The 11,388-nt window shown below is 40.1% G+C and overlaps 1 pseudogene; it reads right to left on the bottom strand.

Moving 5' to 3' along the window:
* The window catches only part of LOC146471266 (uncharacterized), a 15,302-nt pseudogene extending 3,956 nt beyond the window's left edge, over positions 1-11,346 (bottom strand).
* Between the last annotated feature and the right edge of the window lie 42 nt (positions 11,347-11,388).

Raw genomic sequence — 11,388 nt, 5'->3', positions numbered from 1 at the left:
TTTTCGGTCTTGTTTTTTGTACTCGGCAGGTACGAGTTACGTTTTCTGTGGTGTTACCAAATTCTTTAAATTCCCTGTCGCGTTCTTTGTTTTCGGGCCGTGAGGAGTGTTTACAATAAAGCGAGCCAGACGTGCGAGGCATGAACAAAACATGCGAAGCATGCGAGGCATGACCAACCCCAACATAAGACACAATTCTCCGACTTCCCTATCCCGTTTAAGATAGAATCCAAAATTTTCAGGCCCTTTCTAAGACATTTAACCCCAAATCACACCCTGTTTAAGACTAGAATGAAATAACAATACACTAGTTTCTTACTGCATTTTAATGCATTGGCAATCACAATCTGTTTAAGCCATTAGGTCATGTAGGGATACCCTGTTTAAGACAGAAAGTGATGAAATAGATACCTCGTTCAAGACAAAACACCCTGAAAACCATACCCTATCGGGCCGCACGTCCCCGTTAAGGTCACATAAGGGACTACCCCCCGGGTCTAGATCATACCGAAAATTACGAGCCGTCATTGACCCGGCGTCACATAAATATTAGGGGCCGTACAAACGGTTTCTGTCTCTAAACGAAAGGTGGAAATGAAGGATTAAAGCCCAGGGATTATAAAAAGCATTCGTATGACAAATGTCGTTTACCCCTTTATTTCATTCTGACTGCAAGAAATGCAATTCTATCTGGTGGTTACTTATTGCCTCACTATATCTCTGTATGTATCTATTTGGTAGCCTGCGAGCAAGTTCTCTTGGGGGTGGGGGACGGGAAGGGGAAGAGGATCCACCCCCAAGAAGGCTTGCTCGCAGGCTATCTATTCGGGGGAATTGGCGATGCTGGAGGTTATCACTGTTAAAAGATTGTAGGCTTTACGCACCACACAGTCAAATATGGCCCGAGTATAAGCTGGAAACAGCTTCTTGTTCCACGTAAAACGTACATGTGTCATTTCAAACACTGTTGATGCAAGACCAAATTCTCATACGTCCCCCCATAAGTACACCCAAGGAACGGTGGTTACATACGAACGATGAAAACTTTTACTCAATGATAATGGTAATGGTATTTATACAAATAAATAATTAATATAAATGAATAAATGGATGTATTTATATAAATCAATGAACATAAAAGAAGAATATTCTGTATTTTTTTTTTTAATTATCTATTGCAAGAATTCTGCAAAGGGCTAAGCAGAATTCTTAAGCGTCGTTAGGTTCGTCTTGTAAACATCAGATAGGTTTACTCAGGTTTTTGGATTTTTCTAATCTAAGTTTGACTACTTTGGTTTGCCGTAAATTCTCCCCAGTTCACATGAGGTGTAGCATTGTACAAGACTCCTTTGACTGAGGAAATGAACACAAGAAATTGCAAGAAGACTTGACAAACTCAGTGCAAAGAACGTGTTTTCAGTTAAAATTCAACCCTCCCACCTACCCCTCCCCACCTCTTACAATGTTGAGGAAATATCCGATGGACTTTTAAACAAACGCGTGACAACATTGAAAAGGGCAGGGAGGAAGAGCAGAAATGTTTTGTGTCTTCTACCTTGCGCTTAACAGAATATTTTTCAGAAGACTTGTGGTTTTAACTCAGAGTGCATGTCTCAACCATTTTGAAAATTCTTGGAAAATTTTTTAAAAGTCAAACCTCAACCCTTAATAGGATTTTATTGCTGCCTTGAATTTTGAACCCTAGTTGGAAAATAGAGGAGGTTGGATTGCACTCAGAATATTGGACTCAGAAAAGAAACAGTGCTACATTATAGAGAGGCATGCCATTCTTTATTCTAAAATTACGGTTTTACAAAAGTAGCGCATTCTAGGATCAAATCTCAGTATTCCTAATACTTGCACCTCAAATCATCGATATTAGGTTTAAAAAAGGCTCTTTGAACTAAACAATACGAAATTGAGTCGGTAACATCCTGGCTAACGCTATTGAACAATGTCACCTTACACTACTTGCTAGCGGGCATTACAAAACTAAAAGGAAGCGAAGCCTTACAGGGGCAATGTTACAGAGAGTTTGCTGTATTTTGGTCACAACAATGCAAATACTTGACGAAGTGAAGTGATTTCTTTGAGGAAAATAAATCAGTTTTTAGTGATTTCTCTAGCATACAGTTGTAGACTTGAAGAACTTGACAAAATTTGCAAAAGCTTTTCACTGAATTTGCAATCCATTTCCATCCTAGCCATCCGCAGCCAAAGATAGTTAGTTCTAGTATCTGTTTACTCTTAGGTGGGTTATTATTAACAGAACCGAAGCATTATTTGAACGTTTTCATGGAGGCAAATTTAGCTAATCAAATCGACGCTGAAAATGGGTGGCATTGCCCGTTTAAACCCAATTCTATTTTGCTTAATAAGAGACTTTGCGAGTTCCACAGAACACACACAACTGCCCGTCTGCGAACACGATTAAACCTTACGTTCGTGGCTAAGGCCACATTCACTCGGGACTGGTTCAAAAAATCGACGTCGATGGGCATTTTGCTTATGTACGGGACCCATTGTATGTACCCACTAACTGTTTACATTCAAGCCCCATTTTTGTTGATCTACAAAAAGTAGGTCAAAGTTTTTACCCATGCAGATATCTACCTCTGTTGCATGAGATAAACTTTTTAACTTGCATGGCCAACTACTCTGTAGAAAGTGCTACGGTAGTAACGTTTGGGCTAAAAAAAACATTTTAGTATGGAGCTTTTACAAATTGCATTCGCAAGGCCATGGCAGTCAGGCCCAGTCGATGCATAAATTTGTTCACTCAGTGATTTGTTTACATGGAATTATCGAACGTCCTACGACGCCAGCTGATCTTCCGGTGTGAAGCCCTCTCTTGGCTTTAATCGATTAATTTCTGCGTCTCAGCAAATCTCAGCCTTGCTGTGACAACTGTTACATGACACCTCCGGGTGCATAAAACATACCCACACATAACTAAACGGCTCATTTGGCTGGATTATAGAGCTAAGAGCATTGTGAAGCATCTGGACTTCTAGCATAGTGCGCAAGGTAAGAGTCGGTTTTTTTAAACAAATTCAATTGACTTGATTACTCGAGAAACGCCTAAGAAACAACACCAACCTCGTCTGCTCCTGTAAACCTTAGATAATATGCAGCTTAACCACTAGTTCACTTGATGAAGGTCAGTTGGTGCGCGGTCAATTACTTAGTGGAACGGTTTCAGTCTCGGCTAGCCAGCACTCGTTAATAACGACATGATACAAGCTTTGACCAGTGCATGCAGTTCACGATCGGAGTTTGATTGGTTGTATCCACCTTTTTCTTGTATCCATGCCAGTTAATTTAAAAAAGGACCAAATACAAGCCAAATTTCAGGTACGGCTAGACGGAAGAAATGCCAGTTGGCCTTCGTTTGAAAATGCCAAGGAGCTTCGACCACTGGACTAAAATGTTACACAATGTATAAAAATCAGTAGTTTTAACACCAATGATCAAAACGCGTTTCATTCTCATCCGTAAGAGCCACTTTTCTAAGAAAGTTGATTATCGCTACCACTCTGATCTCATCTTTGACTATTTGGCGAAATGAAATTACATGTTTACTCCATACTGGACGATCAGTAAGAAAGGGTTAACTTCGATTTCACTTGAACAGCATTCAACACATGGCCTTGTACTATAGCGGAGACGTTAGATCAGCCTATTTACGGAAAATCACTGGGCAATTCAGTTGAAACTAGATATCTGGCAAACAGAAGGAAGTTAAGTTAATGAAAACAAGTCTCGTATTAGTGATTTTATATCCTTCCAAACCTCAAACCTCAATCTCATTTCGATTATTGCAATCTTGTCTGGGGGTAATTGTGGTAAAACATTATTTGACGGGCTACAGAAGCTTCAGAACCGTGCCGCTCGCGTTTTAACCTTTTCTAGCTATGATGCTGACGCCAACCGTTTAATGAGACAACTCGATTGGAAAGACTTGAGCACTCAATTTCAAACACAGAAAGCCATAATGGTATACAAGTCTTTAAATGGTCTTGTTCCTGAATATTTATCATCTAAATTTGTTAAACGAAATGAAACGCGTTACTCCCTGAGGGACTCTGTTAACAAACTATTTGTCCCGTTTCCGCGAACTAATTTCATGAAAAACAGCTTTACTTATAGCGGAGCAGTTCTCTGGAACAGCCTGCCCTGTCATGTGAGAGAAGCTAAATCTCTTAGTCAATTCAAAAGATTAGTTAATGAACATTTTTAATGTTAGAGTACTAGTATACACGGCATTCATGAAAAACAGGTTTTAGTTAGATTAGTTGTAGTTAGGTATTGAATTTTGTTGAAGATAGTTAGGGTATTTCTAATTTTTATACTCCTGATGGATTTTACCGTGTTTAAATAAAGATTTATTGATTGATTATTGATTGATTGATTGATTGATTGATTGATTGATTGATTGATTGAGTTACCAGAAATTTTCTGGCCTCTCTAGTTTCATAATTTTGTTACATATGTTCCTCTACGTCAAAAGCTTTGAAAAGAACATTGTAACTTACACCAATCGTTCTTTAAGAGATAACCTAATTAGGTTACATGAGGGGTGAAGGAATTCTCAAAAGCTAAATATATGTTGCTTCGCAGTGGTAGCTCAATGCACTTTCGTTAGGACTGACCTCTAAGAATTTCTTCCTTCAACATCACAGATGGATTTTGGATTATTACTCGTAATGCCCTGATGGCAGCACGTGTCTTAAAATGGGCTCGAAATCTTCGTCGTTTTTACGCGTGATGCCATGAGGGCAGCAAGTGTCTTAAAATGGGCTCGATATCTTCGTGGTTTTCATGCGGGATGTCCTGAGGGCAGCACGTGTCTTAAAAAAGGGCTCGATATCTTCGTCGTGTTTCACGCAGGATGCCCTGAGGGGCATACCGTGTCTAAAAACTGGTAGATTTCTTTTAACGCGGGATTCCCTAAGGGGTATACCGTGTCTAAAAACAGGTAGATTTCTTTTTCTTCGTCGTAGCCACAAATCTGCACATTAATGTATTCATCGAACCCTCCCCTCTCCTGGTGGGGTTGTATTGTTCATTTTGTCTTCAACAAAAGCAGGCCGATCAAAATCCATTCTTGTCGCGTATATCACGACTTAAGGGACCCACTCACCCCTACCTGTGTGACGTCAAAGCATCATTTGATTTATTTATTAATCTCGCATTAAATTTGTGGCGCCATATTGTTAACATGTTGTGGACTCAAGTGTGCCGTTTTCAAACGGAAATTAACCATTTTGAAGCGGTAAATCGAAAGAATAACTTCTGAGAAGCACTTGACATTTAAAACGGTGGAAATTGGTGAGTTCCTGGCGAAGGAATCGTGCTTTGTTTGACAGTTTTATACCAAGATGGGAGACTGAGAAAGGCCATTAATAAGCTTACGTTTTCGTAATCGAATTTCCGAAAATTCTGGAATTTCCGGTAAAACCATAGGTAGTGTAACACATGCACAAGGGAGCAACATAACGCGATCTTCGTAACTCAAACTATTCCATTATCAAGGATGGTTTTATTAATCTGCGAAGCATACAACTGGAATAAATGAATCAGTCACAGCATCACGCGTAAATGCCAGTATAGACATTTTGTTTTATCTTTTTCTTCTTCGTCGTAGCCACAAATCTGCACATTAATTTATTCATTAAACTCTGCCCTCTCCTAGTACAGGTTAGATGTATTGTTCTGATTGTCTTCAACAAAAGCCGGCCAATCAAAATCCATTCTCGTCGCGTATATTGCGAGAGAAGGGACCCACTCACCCCTACCTGTGTGACGTCAAAGCATCATTTGATTTATTCATTAATCTCGCATTAAATTTGTGGCGCCATTTTGATAACATGTTGTGGGCCCAAATGTTCCGTTTTCAAACGGAACATTATCCATTTTAAACCGGTAAATCGAAAGAATACCTTCTAAGAAGCACTCGACCTTTTAAACGGTGGAAGTTGCAGAGTTCCTGGTGACGGAATCGTGCTTTGTTTGACTGTTCTACAACCAAGATGGGACTTTAAGGATAGTTTTATCAATCTGCGAAGCATACAACTGGAATAAATGAATCAGACACAGCATCACGTGTAAATGCCAGTATAGGCATTTTGTTTTTTTTTTGTTCTTCATGGCAGCCTGAAATGTGCGTCTTCCAATTTTTAACTCGTTACGCGTGATGCCCTGAGCACATTGTGGCGGACGTCTTGTTTACATGTTTTAGACTCCACTAGGCCGTTCTCAAAAAGGAAATTGAACCGGCCAAAGCGTAGCCTCCCACGCAGTCGTTTTTAGGCGAATCGTATTACCTCCTCCCCACAAACGCCTGCTTACCCAAGCGCCACATTCCTTTCCGCCGCTAAGCCAATCACAGCGAACCTTCTAAAATCTGGAAGGTTGACCTTGACCTCAGAACGCCTCTCGCGGGAACAGTGAAAAACATCACAACGGAGACAGAACTTGACCGAGCTTACGTGAGCTTTTAGCACCGTGTGCCCTACGTTCAAAATTTCTCGTGTAAATGCCTGTCAACTGACTGCAATAAAAAAATTCGTGACGGGAAATAGCGATATTTTCTTCAATTTGCCGACTGGTTACGCAAAGTCGCTTCAATATTTATCAAGCTTTGCCTTCAATCTTGTCGACCTTGTCGGTGTGGAGGAAACCGAAATATTACCCGATATGTCGGTAAACTTTAAAGATTTTGCAGTTGAAACTCGCTTTGTTGTTGCAATTTGTTCGGGGGCATGTGCGACATTTTCCACAAGGACGACAAGTTGATCGGCTCTTTGTCGTTTAGCTTTCCGTTTCATAGTCTTTAATGGACTGATAAATACTGCAGATCTCCCCTTGATACCTTCTACATTCTTCTTTGCTTTCTCGACTCGAGTTAGTCTGTCGTAGCACTTCCTACAAACAAACAAATGTGCTCTAGAGTTTCCGCACCCGTAAGAGGCGATATCTTCCGATTGTCAACTCGATCAGGCGGGGAAGATCGATTACACTTTCCCGAAGATTTTGACTCTCCCAGCAGCGTCAAAACGTCGCACAAGAAGCGCTTGTATTCACATTCGGGATTTGTTTTGGTGTTTCAGCCATGACCAGCCATTCCAGAAGTGAAAAAATATATATATTCCAACTTAACTCCCACATCTCTCAAGACTGTAACAGCGACGGTAGACACTGTACAAAGCTCGCGGGAAACGGAAGCGACCATTGTAACCAGAAATTTGATTTGATGTCATTAAACAATGCCTCGATGGTGATTGGCTAGGGTGCTTGGGGAGTAAAACAATGGGAAAGGAATGTGGCGCTTGGGTAAGCAGGCGTTTGTGGGGAGGAGGTAATACGAGTCCCCTAAAAACGACTGCGTGGGAGGCTAGCCAAAGCGGTAAAAAGATAGAATGACTTCTAAGAAGCACTCGACGGTTAAAACAGTGGAAATCAGCATCACGTGTAAATGCCAGTATAGGCATCTTGTCTTTTTTTTTTTTTTTTCATGGTAGCCTGAAATGTGCGTCTTTCAATTTTTAACTTGTTACGCGTGATGCCCTGAGGGGAACATTGTGGGGAGTTTCTGGCGAAGGAATCGTGCTTTCTTGGATAGTTTTAGAACCACGATGGGAGACTGATCTAAGAAGAGGTCATTGATAAGCTTACGTTATCGAAATGGCATTTCCGAAATTTCCGGTACAGCCAAAAGTAGCGTAGCACAAGGGACACAACATAACGCGATTTTTGTGACTCAACCTCTTCCATTAGCAAGGATAGTTTTATCAATTTGCGAAGCATACAATTGGAATGAATGAAACATTTACAGCATCACGCGTAAATACCAGTATAGGCATCTTGTTGCATTTATATAGCAAGACCTATGATCGTTTTGTGCGGCACACCCCTACAGAGAATTCTGAGGATTGCACCCCTCCCCCCTCCCCCCCTTCCCCTTCCCCCAAAAGATCACCTAACAAAATTCACTGACAAATAATTCAAAACGGTTTTATGGCCGTTTATGAATTTAAGGTCTGTTTTCCGGCTTAAACACCGGATACATTGCCGCGAAATACATTGCACTTGATGTTGGCTTAAGATTGTCCAAGAAAGTATTTTGGAAGTCAAACACGCTCGTCCTTTATTTTAGTGCCGTTGATTTCTTCGTTTCTGGGCTGGCCTTTGTTGTAATTAAAAGCTTAATACCACCAACTGAACTAAGTCGCGGCTAAGTCTTAATTCTCAGTATTGTGGCGTAAGCATCTAACATCTCATTTATGTCCTTCTAAGGCGAGTGAATCAATAATTTATTGTCTCTGCTGATGAACTTCTCTCTGAAAACAAAGCGATAGTATTTCTTCACTTCACTTTTCACTTCTCTTTATTTATTTTTGCTACTTTTCTTACTTCCATCAATTGAATCTACAGTTACTTATTTAGTAGCAGGATGATCTCAGCAAGCTTGTAAGAGCTTTAGTATTGTGAAGTGAAATCGAACGGACGTTAAATGCCCGGGGGTAGAATATAGTGAGACCCGCAAGTAAGAACTGTATTTTTTCAAGTGAGTCTGAACAGGCTCTTATATAAACGGCGCTTAACAGGGCTTCCTGAAAGGGTAAAATGGGAAATGGGATTGGCCTGTTTTTGCCCTGTAAAAATGGGATTTAGGTCACTGGGACTGGGATTTGGTCACTGAAAATGGAAAAAATGTCAAAATGGGAATAAGATAAATATTTTGTAACCATTCGCCATGACTAGTCGAGACATCACCTATTTTTAGGGTTGAGAAAAGTCAAAAAAGTGTTCAAACACCAATTTTTAGCATGAGCAAGCTTCCGCAGGTTTTATTTCCCGCCCATCGATATCCGGTCAACAACATTTGTGTACAGTGGTGTGTGTAAAGCCAAAAGTCTACAGAGAATGCGTATTTCTATAATACAAATTAAACAACATGGCGGGAGCGACGGCGGGAGCAGAGTTGTCGTGCCAGACTCGCATGGTTAAGTACTTTCTTTTACTCAAAATGTTGTTATTCACACGGAGAACTGTAAACTGGTATTACCTTTGGATTGTTCAACAACCCAGATAGGGAAGAATATTCGTAGAATGTGTTGCACAGAGGAATTTAGTAGACGAAGAGGATTTGCAGGTTTTGCTATCGGAGTGTTTTAAAGTGTACAAGAGTGACAGGCTTGCACGACTCTCTAGCGGGTGTTTTAGCCTTTTTGATAATTTGGCTATCACGAGTATTGATTGAGTGCCCTCTTTTGTAACAAATGAGAGATAGGTCTTTGTAGATTTCTTTGTGCAACGGTTATTACACTATTAAATTCCAGTGTTTCATGAGGATTTTTTTTTTTTTTTGCACTGCTTTGTGGTATTGGGTAACGAAAGGCAAGATTCGTTTGTTCTCCTTAGGTTTTTGAAGGAGTGCCAGTTTTCTGTTTCAAATTGCACTTCGGAGAGGGTCCTTGGAACAAAATTCTCGGGATAACCTCTTTTCCGGCCCGTAGGCGTGGGCGCATGATTCAGGATTTTGAATTTGCGACTTGGAATATTTTTTTTTTTAGAATAGTTTGTTCTGAGAAGTCTGAGAACCTCGCCTTTGAAGTGCGTACGCACATCAAGAATTGAATTGCTTCTGAATCTTTGGCCTTTATAAATGCTTGTACCAGAAATGTCGTTTCTGTTTCTGAAATTTCGGCTGAAATGTAATTGTCGGGTGGTTTTTTGTTTGCTTGCTCAATGAGCTGCATTATCTCCTCTCTGTTTAAAGTCCAGAGGGAAAATATGCCGTCTGTACATTGTTTTGAAATAAACGGTTTCAATGCACTTTGGTTTAAAATCTCCGTTTGAACTTTAGGCATAAAAATATCGGCAAAGGCGACTGCCATTTTTGTTCCGATGGCTGTACCATGGGTTGTAGGTAGTGCTTTCCATAGAACTAGAATGAATTTTCTTGGATAATTAAACTGAGTGTTGGGTCGTATTTAGAAGCCGTAATTTTGTGGATTCGAATATAAAAAAAACCCGTATGTATAACACTGGGAATTCTGAATGTGTTTTGAGCACTTGGAGGTGGGATTTGGAAAAAAAATCGACTGGGATATGGGATTGGTACCCCTCCCTTCTCCATCAGGACCCTCTTAACAGAAATTTAGGCTATATAGGTTCATAAACAGGTTATTATTTTCTTGATAACAAAATAGTGTAGTGGATGGAAGAATCTAGTGGTACTGTCAAATGTGTATAACAACATGGCGCTTTGAACAGTTCAGTCCAGCCTCAACTGACACAGTATTGTTATACGGTAGTGTTTAATTATTTCACCTAAATAAGTGAAGTATTTTGGGATATGATTTACTATCAGAAGATATGAAATGTTTTTCTTTTCCCTACACCTGAGAGCTTATTTTATTCAGGTTCTTATTTGAAGAGTGTCTAAAACGACATTTTAGCCTAACAGGTTCTTAAAATTCAGTTCTTACTCGCGGTTTTTTACTGTAATGCCCCACTCCCGGGACAAATGATGTTGAAAAATGTACCCCTTGCCCGGGGGGAGGTTCGGCTGCTGGTATTGGCTGATATATAAAGGGAAAGCGTCTTTGCGTAAAGCCCCTTAGACGTCAAGTAGCAGGCCCAAAAAGCTGCTGTTATGAGTTTACTCGTAGCATGAGTCAAGCTCGAGCCCGAGTCAAGTTCGAGTCACAAGCCATGTTCGAGTCAGGGTCCAACTTTTCTTGTTGTTGTTGTTGTTGTTGTTGTTGTTGTTGTTTGTGTTGCTCTTCTTGTTCTTGTTCTTGTTCTTGTTCTTGTTCTTGTTCTTGTTCTTGTTCTTGTTCTTGTTCTTGTTCTTCTTGTTCTTGTTCTTGTTCTTGTTCTTCTTGTTCTTGTTCTTGTTTTTCTTCTTCTTCTTCTTCTTCTTCTTCTTCTTCTTCTTCTTCTTCTTCTTCTTCTTCTTCTTCTTCTTCCTTCTTCTTCTCCTTCTTCTTATTCTTTTTATCTTGTTGTTGTTGTTGTTGTTGTTGTTCTTCTTCTTCTTCTTCTTCTCTCTCGTCTTTTTCTTATTTCTTCTCTCTTTTATATGATGATTTGATTGTGATAAACGGAAAAAATTAACTTTCAGATTTGCAATATTTTTCGTTATCGATCTCCAGAGCCATTACCGCTGTGATTCACTGCTGCTTTGAAAAAGTATACGACATCCGTTAGTGCTCATAAATTTTCTAGGAAAATTAAGACCTGTAGCAGTGTATACACCTGAAACAGAGATCCCATTTCCACGACTGAGAGAACGGACAGTGAAAAAGAATTTAACCTACCTGACTCAAGCGCCATCTTGTTGCGTCCACAGGACACCCAGGATAACATAGCATAGAA

The sequence above is a fragment of the Pavona decussata genome, unplaced genomic scaffold, assembly GCF_977016875.1.
Source record: "Pavona decussata unplaced genomic scaffold, jaPavDecu1.1 SCAFFOLD_105, whole genome shotgun sequence".
Taxonomy (NCBI): domain Eukaryota; kingdom Metazoa; phylum Cnidaria; class Anthozoa; order Scleractinia; family Agariciidae; genus Pavona; species Pavona decussata.
This window is presented reverse-complemented; position numbering and strand designations above follow the sequence as displayed.